General features: G+C 39.8%; 1 non-coding gene across 1 annotated transcript; it reads left to right on the top strand.

Moving 5' to 3' along the window:
• Positions 1 to 4544: 4544 nt before the first annotated feature.
• On the top strand, positions 4545 to 4651 carry LOC112824690 (U6 spliceosomal RNA). The gene has a single exon (XR_003208493.1). It is a non-coding gene; the product is annotated as a U6 spliceosomal RNA (small nuclear RNA).
• The last annotated feature ends 11885 nt before the right edge of the window (positions 4652 to 16536 follow it).

The following is a 16536-nucleotide window of genomic DNA, read 5'->3' on the forward strand; positions in this document are numbered from 1 at the left end:
CTTTCTTTCTTTCTTTCTTTCTTTCTTTCTTTCTTTCTTTCTTTCTTTTTCTTTCTTTCTTTCTTCTTTCTTTCTTTCTTTCTTTTTTTTAATAGAGTTTGTCCGAAGTCTTTCCTCTTTAAGTAAACAACCTCAGCCTCACTGTAGGACAAAATTACTCACTTTGTTTCCTCAACAAAAATGCATCTCACTCCTCATACCTTCTTTTACCAAAAGCACTTCCCTTACGTTTCTTGCATAAGGAATTTAACTTTTTTAAAGCCTATTTTTTTGTCTCTTTTTTCTCCTGGGAGCTTTATGGTTTCAGGTCTTACATTTAAGTCTTTAATCCATTTTGAGTTTTTGTTTTATTTTAATTCCAGTATAGATAACATAGTGTTATATTAGTTTCAGGTGTACAATATAGTGATTCAACTATTCTATAGATCACTCAGTGCTCCTCAAGACAAGTGTGCTCTTAATCTATTTTTGTGCCAGTACCTTCACCTGTTTTACCCAGCCCCCTCCCCTCCCCCTCTGGTAACCATCAGTTCTCTATAATTAAGAGTTGGTTTTTTGGTTTGTCTCTTTTTTGTTTTTTCCTTTGTTCACTTGTTTTGTTTCTTCAAATCTACGTATGAGTGAAATCATATGGTACTTGTCTTTCCCTGACTTCACAGTATCACACACTCTAGCTCCATCCACATTGTTGCAAATGGCAAGATCTCATTCTTTTTATGGCCGAGTAACATGCCATTGTGTCTATGTATACACACCACATCTTCTTTGTGCATTCATGGAACAGTGGACACTCGGGCTGCTGCCAAACCTTGGCTATTGTAGATAATGCTGCTATAAACATCGGGGTGCATGTACCCTTTGGATTAGTGTTTTTGTATTCTTTGGGTAAATACCTAGTAGTGCCATTGCTGGGTCACAGGGTAGTTCTAGTTTTACCTTTTTGAGGAACCTCCACACTGTTTCCACAGTGACCACACCAGGTTGCATTCCCACCAACAGTGCAAAAGTATCTCTTTTTCTCCACATCCTTGCCAACACCTGTTGTTTCTTATGTTGATTTTAGCCATTCTGACAGGTACGAGGTGATATCTCATTGTAGTTTTGATCTGCATTCCCCTGATGATGAGCATCTATCTTTTCATGTGTCTGTTGGCCATCTGTATGTCTTTGGAGAAATGTCTGTTTACTTCTATCCATTTTTTTAACTATTTGGTTTCTTGACATTGAGTTTGATTAGTTCTTTATATATTTTGGATACTAACCCTTTAACAGATGTCATCTGCAAATATCTTCTACCACTCTGTAGGCTGTCTTTTAGTTTTATTGATTGTTTCCTTTGCTGTGAAGAAGCTTTTTATTTTTGATGTTGTCCCAATAGTTTATTTTTTCTTTTATTTCCCTTGCTTTAGGAGACATATCTAGAAAAATGTTGATACAGCATATGTCAGAGAAATTATTGCCTGTGCTCTGCTCTAAGATTTTTATGGTTTCAGGTCTCATACTTAGGCCTTTAATCCATTTTGAGTTTATTTTTGTGTATAGTGTTAAAAGAGGCCCAGTTTCATTCTTGTGCGTGTAGCTGTCCAGTTTTCCCAATACCGTTTGTTGAAGAGACTGTCTTTTTCCCATTGCATACACTTGCCTCCTTTGTCAAAGATTAATTGACCATATAATTGCGAGTTTATTTCTGGGCACTCTACTCTGTTCCATTGATCTGTGTGTCTATTTTTGTGCCAGTACCATACTGTTTTGATTACTACAGCTTTGTAGTATGACTTGAAATCTGGAATACTGATACCTCTCACTTTGTTTTTCTTTTTCAATGTTGCTTTGGCGATTCAAGGCCTTTTGTGGTCCCATATAAATTTTAGGATTGTTTGTGAAAAATGCTGTTGGTACTTTGATAGGGATTGTATTAAATGTGAAGATTTCTTTGGGTAGTATGGACATTTTAACAATATTTGTTCTTTCAATCCATGAGCATGTAATGTTTTTCTATTTCTTTGTGCATTCATCAAAGAGTGGACACTCGGGCTGCTGCCATATCTTGGCTATTCTTGGCATTGAGTTTGATTAGTTCTTTATACTCTAAATTCTTCCTCAATTTCTTTCATAAGTGTTTTATAGTTTTCAGAGTACAAATCCTTTACCTCTTTGGTTAGGCTTATTCCTAGGTATCTTATGGTTGTTGGTGCAATTGTAAATGGGATCAATTCCTTGGTTTCTCTTTTTTCTGCCTCATTGTTAATGTATAGAAATGCAACTATAGTGCATTGAATTTATATCCTGCCACGTTGCTGAATTCCTGTATGAGTTCTAGCAATTTTGGGGTGAAGTCTTTGGGGTTTTCTACATAGAGTATCATGTCATCTGCAAAGAGTGAGAGTTTGATGATGACTATGCTGATTTGGATGCCTTTTATTTCTTTTTGTTGTCTGATTGCTGAGGCTAGGACTTCTAGTACTATGTTGAACAACAGTGGTGAGAGTGGATATCTCTGTTGTGTTCCTGATCTTAGGGGAAAAGCTCTCAGTTTTTCCCCACTGAGAATGATATTCACTCTGGGTTTTTTGTATATGGCTTTTATGATGTTGAGGTATGTTCCTTCTATTTGTAAACTACAGAGCTTTAATCAAGAAAGGATGCTGTATTTTGTCAAATGCTTTTTCTGCCTCTATTGAGAGGATCATATAGTTCTTGTCCTTTCTTTTATTAATGTAGTATATCACATTGATTTGAGGATGTTGGACCACCCTTGCAGCCCAGGAATAAATCCCACTTGGTCGTGGTGAATAATCCTTTTAAAGTACTGTTGGATCCTATTAGCTAGTATCTTAGTGAGAATTTTTGCATCCATGTTCATCAGGGATATTGGTCTGTAATTCTCCTTTCTTTTAGGGCCCTTGTCTGGTTTTCAGATCAAGGTAATCCTGGCCTCATAGAAAGAGTTTGGAAGTTTTCCTTCCATTTCTATTGTTTGAAACAGCTTCAGAAGAATAGATATTAATTCTTCTTTAAATGTTTGGTAGAATTCCCCTAGGAGGTCTTCCAGCCCTGGACTCTTGTTTGTTGGGAGATTTTTTGTTACTGCTTCAATTTCTTTGCTGGTTATGGATCTGTTCAGGTTTTCTATTTCTTCCTGTTTCAGTTTTGGTAGTTTATATGTTTCTAGGAATGCACCCATTTCTTCCAGATTGCCTAAATTGTTGGCATATACTTGCTTTATAATATTCTTTTATAATTGTATTTCTTCAGTGTTGGTTGTGGTCTCTCCTCTTTCATTCATGATTTTATTTATTTGGGTCCTTTCTCTTTTTGATAAGTCTGGCTATGGGTTTATAGATCCTATTAATTCTTTCAAAGAACCTGCTCCTAGTTTCGTTGATCTGTTCTCTTCTTTTGATTTCTGTATCATTGCTATCTGCTCTAATCTTTATTTCTCTTCTCTGGCTGGATTTAGGCCTTATTTGCTGTTATTTTTCCAGCTCCTTTAGGTGTAAGGTTAGGTTATGTATTTGAGACTTTGCTTGTTTCTTGAGAAAGGCGTGTATTGCTATGTACTTTCCTCTCAAGACCACCTTTGCTGTATCCCAAAGTTTCTGAACTGTTGTGTTTTCATTTTATTTGTTTCCATGTATTTTTAAAAATTCTTCTTTAATTTCCTGGTTCACCCATTCATTTTTTAGTAGGATGCTCTTTAACCTCCATGTATTTGTGTTCTCCTTCAGATTTTCTCTTGTGATTGAGTTCAAGTTTTAAAGCATTCTGGTCTGAAAATATGCATGGTTAATCTCAGTCTTTTGGTACCGGTTGAGACCTGATTTGTGACCCAGTATGTGATCTGTTCTGGAGAATGTTCCATGTGTACTCAAGAAGAATGTGTATTCTGTTGCTTTAGGATGGAATGTTCTGAATATATCTGTGAAGTCCATCTGGTCCTGTGTGTCATTCAAAGCCCTGTTTCCTTGTTGATCTTCTGCTTAGATGACCTGTCCATTGTTGTGAGTGGGGTGTTAAAGTCCCCTACTATTATTGTACTATTATCAATGAGTTCCTTTATGCTTGTTGTTAATTGTTTTATATATTTGGGTGCTCCCAAGTTAGGGGCATAAATATTTACAATTGTTAGATCTTCTTGTTGAATAGACATTTTAATTATGATATATTGTCCATCTTCATCTCTTATTTCAGTCTTTGGTTTAAAATCTAGTTTGTTTGGGGGCACCTGGGTGGCTCAGTCTGTAAAACGTCTGCCTTCGGCTCCGGTCATGATCCCAGGGTCCTGGGACTGAGCCTCGCATTGGGCTCCCTGCTCAGTGGGAAGCCTGCTTCTCCCTCTCCCACTCCCTCTGCTTGTGTCCACTCTCTCGCTGTCTCTCTCTCAAATAAATAAATAAAACCTTAAAAAAAATTTAAAAAATCTAGTTGGTCTGATAGAAGGATTTCAACTCCAGTTTTCTTTTGATGTCCATTAGCATGATAAATGGTTCTCTACCCCCTCACTTTCTATTTGGAGGTGTCTTTGGATCTAAAATGAATCTCTTGTGCTCGCTTCGGTAGCACATATACTAAAATTGGAACAATACAGAGAAGATTAGCATGGCCCCTGCTCAAGGATGACATGCAAATTTGTGAAGTGTTCCATATTTTTATTACAGCAAAAAAATAAATAAAATAAATAAATTAAATTAAATGAATCTCTTGCAGACAGCATATTGATAGGTCTTGTTTTTTTTATCCAATCTGATACCCTGTGTCTTTTGATTGGAGCATTTAGTCCAGTTACATTCAGAGTAAGTATTGAAAGATAAGAATTTAGAGCCATTGTATTACCTGTAAAGTCACTGTTTCTGTAGATTGTCTCTGTTCCTGTCTGGTCTTTGATACTTTTGGGCTCTCTCTTTGCTCAAAGGATCCCCTTTAATATTTCTTGCAGGGCTCGTTTAGTGTTCACAAATTCCTTTAGTTTTTGTTTGTCCTGGAAACTTTTTATCTCTCCTATTCTGAATGACACCCTCGCTGGATAAAGTATTCTTGGCTGCATATTTTTTTCCATTTAGCACATAGCATATAGCATGCCAATCCTTTCTGGCCTGCCAGGTCTCTGTGGACAGGTCTGTTGCCAGCCTTATGTTTCTCCCCCTATAGGTTAAGGACCTCTTGTACCAAGCTGCTTTCAGGATTTTCTCTTTATCTCTGAAATTTGCAAGCTTCACTATTATATGTCGAGGTATTGACCTATTTTTATTGATTCTGAGGGGGGTTCTCTGTGCCTCCTGCACTTGAATGACTGTTTCCTTCCCCAGATTAGGAAAGTTATCAGCTATAATTTATTCAAATAAACCTTCTGCCTCTTTCTCTCTCTTCATCCTCTGGAACCCCTATTATTCAGATACTGTTCTTCTTTTCTTCTTTTTTTAAAGATTTTATTTATTTGAGAGAGAATGAGAGATAGCATGAGAGGGAAGAGGGTCAGAGGGAGAAGCAGACTCCCCGCCGAGCAGGGAGCCCGATGTGGGACCTGATCCCAGGACTCCAGGATCATGACCTGAGCCGAAGGCAGTCGCCCAACCAACTGAGCCACCCAGGCGCCCCAGATACTATTTTTCTTTATGGTATCACTGATTTCTAGAAGTCTCCCTACATGATCCAGTAGTTGTTTTTCTCTTTCTCATCTTCCTTATTCTCCATTATTTTGTCTTCTATATTACTGACTCACTCTTCAGCCTCATTTATTTTAGCTGTTAGAACCTCCTTTTTTTTTTTACTGCATCTCAGTGACAGCATTTTTAATTTCAGACTGATTAGATTTTAGTTCTTTTATTTCTACAGTAAAGGATTCTCTAGTGTCTTCTATTTTTTTTTTTTAAGCCCAGCTAGTATCTTTATACTTCTTTTGAATTCTAATTCTAGTCTTATCTCCATATTGATTAAATCCCTGGCAGGGATTACTTCCTCCTGTTGTTTCTTTTAGGGTGAGTTTCTCTGTCTTGTCATTATGTCCAGAAAAGAATAGAAGAAAGAGAGAGAAAGGACAAAAATAATAACAAAACAAGCCAGAAGAAAAAAGAAACAAAACGAAATAAAAATTCAAACAAGTAAAACAGAAGAAAACAATAAACTAGATCCTGTGTGTATTTTGGTCTGTTTGTTAAAAGAAACTAGATCCCAAAATAGGAAAGAAAGACATATATATATACACACACACACACAAATACAATAAAACACAATGTAGGAAACCAAAAATAATATGTATAATGTATCTATAAAAATAAAAATTAAAAAAGAATTAAAAAAAGAATTGAGGGACACCTGGGTGGCTCAGTCGGTTGGGCGTCTGCCTTTGGCTTGGGTCATGATCCCAGAGTCCTGGGATCAAGTCCCGCATCAGTCTCCTTGCTCAGCGGGGAGTCTGCTTCTCCCTCTCTCACTCCATCTATGCTCTCCCTCCCTCTCTCTCTCACATAAATAAATAAAATCTTTAAAAAAATAAGAAAATAGCTGAAAAAAATAAAACTGAAAGATTAAAGAATTAAAAAAAAAAACAACCACGAATGCTATATACTGTTTTCCCCAAGAGCTGAAGCTGTGCAGCCCTCTATGATCAGAAACTTGGTCTGAGCAAGCTGTTCTTGCTGGTTCTGGGGGAGGAGCCTGTTACTCTGATTCTCAGGTGCCTTTGCACTTGTGGAAATGCGCCTCCCTTGCCAGGGGGCTGGGCTCAGTGTAGCAGCTCCAGATTGCATTATGTGGCACTATTTTGTTCCCTGAAGGTTTTCAGCACTGAAGGGGGGATGAAAATGGTGGCGCCCTCCTCTCTAGCCCTGGAACTGAAAGTTCATGTCCCCCACTCTTCAGTGAGCTCTCACAGAAAATCAATCACTTTTGTCTCCCTGGTTTCTGGCCGATGTCTGTGTTCACCCAGTCTGTGACCTATAATTTTTTATCTCAGGCACATGACCCAGTTTCAAGTCTCCAAATTTTACCGACTCATGGGGCACAGGAAGAGGGAGAGGGGTCTCACCATGCTCTTCCTTTTGCTGGGCCCCTGCCTGGGGAGAGGTTGCCTGACCGTGCAGGGGTTCCCAGTTTATGGCACCACTGAGCAGGAAGCCAGCACCTAGACTTGCTGGTTTCAGCTGGCTTCTCTGCTCTGATGCTTGGGAACTCTGCCACACTCAGGCACCCCCATCCTTTTTGTGACCCCAGGGATCCTGAGACCAGGCTGTCCCACCTGGGATTCTGCCCTGCTTTGCCACCTGAGCACCTTTAAGCCAGGGACTTCCCCCACCATAACAGACTTCTAAAAGTTCTGATTTTGTGCTCTGCTGTGTATTACTTTGCAGTAGCTTCCTTAAGCAGGCTCCCTCCCTATGCGGTATCCTCAGGTATATTGCCCCGGATTCATGTCTCCAGACCTCCTATCTTCCAAAAAGTGGTTGCTTTTCTATTTGTAGAATTGCAGCATTTCTTTTCTCAGAGCTCCGACTGACTTTGCAGGTGTTCAGAATGATTTGATAACTAGCTGAATTCCAGGGACTGTACTAACTTAGGGTTCCCTACTCTTCTACCATCTTAACTCTTCCCCCTATTAGATCTTCTTGTTGAATAGTCCCCATTGTTGTGAGATAGTGTCGTTCTTCATCTCTTGTTACAATCTTTGGTTTAAAATCAAGTTTGATATAAGCATGGCTACTCTGGCTTTCTTTTGATGTCCATTTACATGATAAATGTTTCTCCATCCCCCTCATTTTCAATCTGCAGGTGTCTTTAGGTCTAAAATGAGTCTCTTACAAGAGACTAGCATCTAGATGGGCCTTTTTTTAAATATACATTCTGACACCTTATGTCATTTGATTGGAGCATTTAGTCCATTTATATTCAGAGTAATTATTGGTAGATATGAATTTAGTGCCATTTTATTACTTGTTTTGTCATTGTCTCCAGAGATTTTCCCTGTTCCTTTCTTGTCTTTGTCAATTTTTGGTCTTTCCTTTCCACTCAAAGAGTCCCCTTTAATATTTCTTGCAGGGCTGGTTTAGTGGTCATGAACTCCTTCAGTTTTTGTTTTTCTGGGAAACTCTTTGTCTCTCCTTCTATTCTGAATGATAGTCTTGCAGGATAGAGTATTCTTGGCCACAGATTTTTTCCATTCAGTACATTGACTATATCATGCCACTGTCTTCTGGCTTGCCAAAAGTTTCTGTGGAGAGATCTGCTAACCTTATTGGTCTTCGCTTGTAAGTTAGGGACTTCTTTTGTCTTGCTGCTTTTAGGATTTTTTCATTTGCAAATTTAGTTGCAGTATATCCTGGTGTTGACCTGCTATTGTTGATTTTTATGGGAGTTCTCTGTGCCTCCTGGATTTGGATGTCTGTTCCTTCCCCCAATTAAGGAAGTTTTCAGCTATAATTTCCTCAAATAAGCCTTCTGCCCCCTTTTCCTGCTCTTCTTCTGGAACTCCTATGAATATAAATGTTACTATGCTTGATGGTGTCACTGAGTTCCCTAAGTCTACTTTTGTGATCCAAATCGTTTGTTCTTTTTTTCAGCTTATTTTCCATAATTCTATCTTCTAAGCACTTTCCTGAAGCACATTCTTGTCCTTCTCCCATCCTTGTAGTCATTACGGCTTTTTTTTTTTTTTTTGGTATTTTACTGGACTGATGTACATTTCACCATTTCTGAAAACGTAAAGTTAACATAGGACTAAGAATACAGAATAAGAAAGGGGGAGAAGCCATCCACACATTTGAGTAAACCAGAAAGGTATGTAAAACATTAGGTTGGAATTGAGGGAAAAACCTGTTCAGAGGTGAAGGGAGGTCCTTGGTTTCTAACAAAAATCTCCTAAAGGCTCTAGTAATACAAGGGTCAGTTTATGGAAAAACTCCGAATTGCACAAAACCCCATTAGGCAGGAGCAATGGGCAGGATAGAAGGACGTGGGCTGTGGGGGGCAGCCGGTCTGCAGCAGGGATGGCTGGGCTGGAGGCGGAGGCTCAGGCCCAGGCCCTGTAGGTAGGAACAAGCTGGAAGACTAGAGGCATGTTGGTGCATTCACCCAAAGCTCAGCCTTTCCAGTTGATCTCTAGGATGCTGATGCTTTCCTCAGACAAGGGTCATTACATCCGTGTAGTCATTACATCCAGTTGGTTTTGAATCGTAGTTACTGCATTTTTCACTTTGGCCTGATTGTTTATCCTCTTTAATTTCTGTAGTAAGGGTCTTCCATGCTTTTCTGCAGCCCAGGTAGTATTGTTATGGTCATTGTTTTAAATATTACTTATATCTGTTTCAATTAGATCCCTGGTTGTGACATTTTCTTTCTTTTGTGTTCTTTCTTTTGGGATGAATTCCTCCATCTTGGCATTTTGTCTAGGTCTCTGTCTTCTTCTCTGTGTTGGGAAAGCCTGTTACATGTCCCGCTCCTGAGAGTAATGGCTTTATGAAGAAGAGGTCATACACAGTCCAGGGCCCGGCACTTCAGGAAGTGTCTCTGTGCATAAATGCTGTGTGCAGTCTGCGCCTGTGTTTTGGCTGCTCTGTCCCTCAGCTCAGTGGTCTGTAGAGTTTCTTCCAGCCTGCAGTGGGGAGTGTTTGGACCTTGGCCAGAGTGTGGCAAGTTTTAACTAGGTGTGCTCTGGTCTGCTTGTTAAATGAGACCTGATGCTATTTCCACTAGAAATAAAGCCTTGCAGAACTCTCTTGTCAGTAGACATGGTGCGGGGGTTTGTGCTGGTCTTCTGGGGGTGGGTCCTGCTGCGCTGGTCCTCACACACACTTGCCCTAGAAAGGCAGCACCTGCAGGGCGCAGGGTGTGGACGTGGGGTAAGCAGGTTAGGCAGCCAGTGTTGGTGCTCGGCTGCTTCCTGAAGTTGGTTTATGCCAAGGGGCGGGGGGCGGAAAGGTGCCAGCCTGCTCCATGGAGGAGAGTCCATGTCTGCTGCTCTCAGGGAAGCAGGTTTTTTTTTTTTTTTTTTTTTTTAAGATTTTATTTATTTATTTGACAGAGCACACAGCAGAGGGAGCGGCAGGTAGAGGGAGAAGCAGACTCCCCACGGAGCAGGGAGCCTGATGCAGGGCTCGATCCCAGGAGCCTGGGATCATGACCTGAGCCGAAGGCAGACATTTAACTGAGTCCCCCAGGTGCCCCTGAGGAGCGAATAATGTCCCTTCGTGCATCACGGGCAGTTTTCAGGTCATGGATTTCACGCGGTGTCTGGGCCTCCTGCCTGTCTGGCGCAGCACCAAACACACTGGGCTCTACCTCAGCCAGGCCTGCTGACTTCTAAAATTCCAAACTTCGGGGACCTGGTGTGGTGGGGACTTTAGTCCTCTGGGAAAGGGTTTCAGCATGCTGGAACTGCTGCAGGTTTGACCCCGAAGGGCTGTCTCGCCAGAGCGCAGGGGCCTGGGATTTGGAGCAAGCAGGCTAAACAGCCAGCCTCCTGGTTAACTGCCCTTAGCAGGTTTGTCTATACCTATGACAACGAGCAGGGAAGGGAAATGGTGCCTGCCTTTTTTTTGGTCCCCAGAGACGCAGTGCCATCTCTCACAGATGTGCTCCAAATGTAGTTTCTCCCCGTGCCCCTTAGGTGACCCTCAAATTGTGCAGTCTGCCCTGAGGTTGTTTGCTGGCCTCCACTCCAGGAGGGGGCCCGTGCCTCTAGTCTCTATCCCAGCCAAGCCCAGGGACCTCTCAAACTCCATTCTTGAGCCCCACTGGTTGCAAAACCCACAAAATTCAGCCCCTCTCATTTTCCCAGCCAGTGGCTTTGGGGAAGTGTTCTCCTTGAGCATTCCCCTGTGCACTCCCCCCTTCTCTCTTGCCTTTGTCCGTTACCAGGGCTTCCTCCCCTCTGCAGCACCCAATCGGTTTCTCCCCCAAACACTTCCCTTGAAGTGGCCTCCTCCCCCTCTAGTTGTGCAGTTTGTGCTATCAGTCCTCAGGCGGACTTCTTGAGTATTCAGAATGATTTGATAGTATTTGAGGGCTGAGGCAAGCCTAGGGCCCCCTACTCTGCCACTATTTTAGCTCTGGAACTCTTTCCTTTTTTGGTAGGTTGTTTATGAATAACTGTCACTCTGTAATGTACTCTTTAAATTTTCTTAATGGTAACTTTGAGATAAGTTTCAGATTTTGATCAAGTCCAATTTATTGACTTTTTCTTTTATAATTAGTGCCATTTTGGATCCTAAGAAATCTCTACCTACTCCATGGTCATAAAGTTACTCTCTTATGTTTCTTCTAAAATCTTTATAGTTTTAGTTTTTACATTTTACATTAGTCACCCTGACTTAATTTTATGATATATGAGGTAGAAATTGAGGCTCCTCTTTTCCCTCCTTAGATTTCTTTTATCAGGATGAGGATATTTCCTGTATCCTTTAATTTGTTAAGTCTTTATCATATATGGGTTTTGCATTTTGTTAAAAGCCTTTTCTGCATCTTTTGATACAATTGTGGTTTTTACCTCCTTTATTTCTCTTATTCTGTGAATTACATTTTTTTTTAATATCAAGCCAAGGCAGACTTATGGGTTTAAGAGTTATTTGGTAATTATGTAACCTTTTTATATCTCTGGATTTTGCTTGCTCATATTTTGTTGAGAATTTCTGTGTCTATGTCAGAGGTTGACAAACTTTTTCTGTTGAAAGTCTAAATAGTAAATATTTTAGACTTTAATCCTTGTGACAACTATTCAGTTCTACTGCTAGAATGCAAAAGCAGTCATAGACGATATAGAATCAAACTTTATTTTTTTTAAGATTTTATTTATTTTATTTGAGAGAAAGAGAATGCAATTGGGGTGAGGGAGAGAGAGAATCTCAAGCAGACTCCACACCAATCACAGAGCCCCATGGGGGGCTTGATCTCATGACCCTGAGATCATGACCTGAACCGAAATCAAGAGTCCGTGGCTTAACCTATTGAGCAACGCAGGTGCCCTTCAAACTTTATTTTCAAAAACAGGCACAGGAGTGCCACATTTGGCTTGAGGTTTTCTGACCTACAGTGGATGTTCACAAGGATATCTTCTTTTCATGTACTATACTTGTTAAACTTTGGTATCATTGTTACAGTGGCCTCATAAAGTAATCTGGGAATTTTCCCCTCCTCCATTTTCAGAGTTTCAGGTGTTCTTAATATTCCCCAATCATATTTAAAAATGTCTGTAGGATCTCTTGTCATAGCCAGCCCCTCTTTCATTCTAAATATTGTTTATTTGTATTCTCTCTCTTGGTCAGCCTTCCTAGATCAAATAATTTGATTAATATTTTTAATGAAGCAAATTTAACTATTTTCTCTATTGTTTTCTGTATCACTGATTTTTGTTCATTTTTCCCCCTTCCTTCTATTTACTTTAGGTTTAATTTGTTCTTTTACCCTTCTAGCTTTTTTTTTTTTTAAGATTTTATTTATTTATTTGACAGAGAGAGACACAGCAAGAGAGGGAACACAAGCAGGGGGAGTGGGAGAGGGAGAAGCAGGCTTCCCGCACAGCAGGGAGCCCGATGCGGGGCTCGATCCCAGGACCCTGGGATCATGACCTGAGCCAAAGGCAGATGCTTAACGACTGAGCCACCCAGGTGCCCCTTCCCTTCTAGCTTCTTAAGGTGGAAATTTAGACCACTGATTTTAAACCTTTTTTCTTTATAGATTATTTATAAATTAATTACAAAGGTCATAAATTTCCCTCTACTGCTTTAGCTGTATCTTACACATTTTTACTTTTGTCTTTATTACCATTTAAAGATATCTAAATTCCCTTTTTATACATTCTTTCACCCAAAGGTTATGTGCACATTCATTTCCAAATATTTTTCTAGATTTTCTAGATATGTTGTTATTGAAATTTAAGGATACTGTGGTCAGAGATCATACTCTGTAGAATTTCAGTCTTTGGAAGTTTCTTGAGACCTAAACTGTGGCCCAGCATATGAGCTATCAACATTCCATGTACACTTGAAAGGAATGTATTTTGCAGTTGCTAGGAGTGGTAGTCTATTTAAATTTTTTTAAAAAGATTTATGTTAGAGAGCAGAGGGGCAGGCAGAGGGAGAAAAACAGACTCCCCCCGACCATGGAGCCAGATGCTCAACCAACTGAGTCACCCAGGCACCTCTTTAAATGCCAATTAAGTCAAATTAGTTGATGGTTATGTTCATATCTATATTCTTATTCTTTTTTTCGTCTCTTTAAACTGTTAGGAAATGGAGGTTAAACTCCCACTATGATTGTGGATTTTTCTTTTTCTCTCCTTAGTTTTTACTTTGTATGTTATGAAGTCTGTTATTTGGTGTATACACATTTAGGAGTATGTCTTTCTACTGAAAAGGCCATTTTACCATCATGAAACATCATTCTTTATCTTTACTAATACTTGTTTTTGAAGACTACTTTGTCAGAAATGGCCTGCTGTTTTGCCTGGTGCATCTTTTTCTATCATTTCCAACCAGTATTGTCTTTATATGCAAAGTGTGTCTCACTGTTTCTGGTCAGAAATCAGCCTTCTTTTGATTCATTGTTCCCTATGTGAGACTTCTTTCTCTGTTGCTTTTAAGATTTTCTATCTTTAGTTTTCTCTGCTATAGGCCTAAGTATGATGCTCTTTGTATTTATCTTGCTTAGGGTTTGCTGAACTTAGAGGATCTGTAGATTTTTTTTCTCACACCAAATTTGGTATATTTTCAGTCATAATTTTAAAAAACTTTTTTTTTTCCTGTCCCATTTCCTTGACTCACATGGTCTTGGTTGCTCTGTTCATATTTATCCAACCATTTTTCTCTGTCCTTCAGAGTTGACATTTACTATTAATTAGTTTTCAGGTTAACTGACTTTTATTTCCATTTTGCAGTTAAGGCCACACTGGGAATTCTTTATTTTAGATATAGTAACTTTTGGTTCTAGAATTTCCATTTGGTTCATTTATATCTTCTGTTTGTCTGCTGAGATTCCTTCCCCTCTGTTCATTCATTGTGTACATCTTTTTTCTTTAAACCTTCAAAAGTATTTACAGTAGTTGCTTTACAGATCTTGTATGCTAATTTCAACATCTGGGTTACCTTGAGTTGGTTTCTACTGACTAACTTTTCTCTAGGTTATGGGTCATAATTTTTCTATTTCGTTTTTTTAAGATTTTACTTATTAGAGAGGGAGAGTGTGAGAGAGAGCAGGGGGAGAGGCAGAGGGAGAAGCAGACTCCCCACTGAGCAGGGAGCCCAAAGCGGGGCTCAATCCCAGGACTCCAGTATTATGACCTGATCAATATTATGATCTGATCGAAGGCAGATAGATGCTTAACAGACTGAGCCACCCAGGTGCCCCAATTTTTCTATTTCTTAGGTCTAGTAATTTTTATTATATGCTGGACATTGTGATGGATACCTAAAAATTATTCTGGATTTCTGAATTATTTTGCTTTCCTTTAAAGAATGTCGAGTTAAATTATTGGCAGATGTTGTTGATCCTCTCAGGCTTGGTTTCATCCTTTGGTAGGGTGTGTCTATTTTGGTTTTGCCTTATTCTATGGCATACGTTTATTCTAGGGCTTGGTTCTTATACCCAATGTGTGACCTTATGTGCCCAAGTTGTTCAGCAGGTATCCTCTGTGGGCAGGCTGAAACTCCAACAGTACATACATGTATGCAATTTCTGCTCTCTCCTTTCCACTCAGCCTCATAGCGGCTGCTATTAGTTCTGCGGATTTTCATCCTGTACCTGTAAAGCCACCCTTTGCAGGGCCTTGAGGCAAACTCTGATTCTTCTGTGCCTACCCTCTGTACAAAGCTTCCTCATCTCTGGTATTCTCCACAAATTCCAGCCATCATAGCAACTCCCCACTCCGCTATCTGCCTCAGCTCAGCACAAACACCACTTACTCAGGCTTCTTTCCCTGTACCAGAGTTGTAACTGGGGAAGTCCGTGCACAGTCTGAGAGCCCGGGCAAATAGTAGGGTTAACATGAATGTTTCCCTTCTTTTAAGGAGTATAGCCTTGTGCCGCCTGTTGCTCAATGCCTAAGAAGAACTGCCTTGCATGTTTTGTTCAATTTTATAATTGTGTAGCACCTGAGGGCAAGACCAATACCAATAATTCTATTACGGCTGGATGTAGAAGGTTCCTACTCAAAGTCCATATTCTTTACCATATTAGTAAATTATCTCTGTGATGGGATTCCACATTATAGAAAAAAATGTTAAATGGGAATATGTTTTTTTTTTTTTGAAGATTTACCTATTTGAGAGAAAAAGAGAGGGCACGAGTGGGGGAGTGGAGGGGCAGAGAGAGAGTCAGAGAATCTCAAGCAGACTCCCCACTGAGCATGAATCCTGACTTGGGGCTCAATCCCATGACCCTGAGATCATGACCTGAGCTGAAATCAAGAGTTGGATGCTCAACTGAGTCACCCAGGTGCCCTGGAAATACATTCTTAATAATGTGGAAAAATATCAACAGGGATAGAGAATGAGAGAGATGAAAGGATAAGAGATTATTGTCAGAGAGTACGGATGCTGGAATGTAAGATTTCATAGATGAAACACATGATAACAAGATCTTACAGGCACACATGGCTTAAACAGAACAGGGTAATCTCTCTGTTTTGCATAAAGAGAAAACAGTGATCTGATAGCCACCAGATTATGGTCTTTGATGGCAAGAACTGGGTGAATGATGATGGAAAATAAGCAAACATCTAAACAAAAGGAAAACAGGAAAGCAGGACAGGTAAAATTTGAAAGAATACCATGAGTTCAGTTTTGGATAAATTTAAATTTTTCTTAAAAAATCTACAGGATATCCAGGGAACTGTCTGGGTAGGCAACTGAAAATACAGATCTGTTGCAAAGAAAATATGATATAGATCTGAAAGTTATTACCATAAAGATTATTACTGAAGCAACAGGACTGGATGAGATGATGTAAGAGGAACATATATCTTTAGAAGAGGGGTCTAAGGTAAAAACCTAGGGAATCCCAATATTTTATAGTAGGCAGGTAAGACTACTAAGAATGGATGTTCAAAGAAGTAAAAGGCGATATAAAGAGGCAATGTGGCTTTAGTAGTTAAGAGTATGGACTCTGGAGTCAGTTCAAATCCCAGCTGTTAAACTTACAAAACTACATGACCATGAGAAAAATTACTTAACCTTTTTGTGCCTGTTTTCTCTTCTGTAAAACACAGTGAAAAATTCTAGCACTTGCCTAATGAGAGACTATCACAATAGCTCTGGAGGCCCATTCAGCCCCCAATCTCCTGTCCTCTCAAACTTTTAGTAGCAAAGAAGACAGCTGGATCAACAAATTTGAGTTAGCTCAACAGAGGAACAGGAAGGCTCCCCTTCTCTAACACGGCCACCTCATCTACAAAGAAGTCTCCATTAGTACATAGCTACACAGATATTCCCTACCCCACCTCAATAATAAATATATAGGATATTATGGAGGCAGGGTTTCTTTCCACTGGAACTTTGAACACAGTGTATGCAGACTATGCCAAAGCTAGAGGATAAGAGTTTGAGAGATTGTGTG

Source organism: Callorhinus ursinus, unplaced genomic scaffold, assembly GCF_003265705.2.
Source record: "Callorhinus ursinus isolate GAN/ISIS: 27379988/994484 unplaced genomic scaffold, GSC_fseal_2.0 scaffold9, whole genome shotgun sequence".
Taxonomy (NCBI): Eukaryota; Metazoa; Chordata; class Mammalia; order Carnivora; family Otariidae; genus Callorhinus; species Callorhinus ursinus.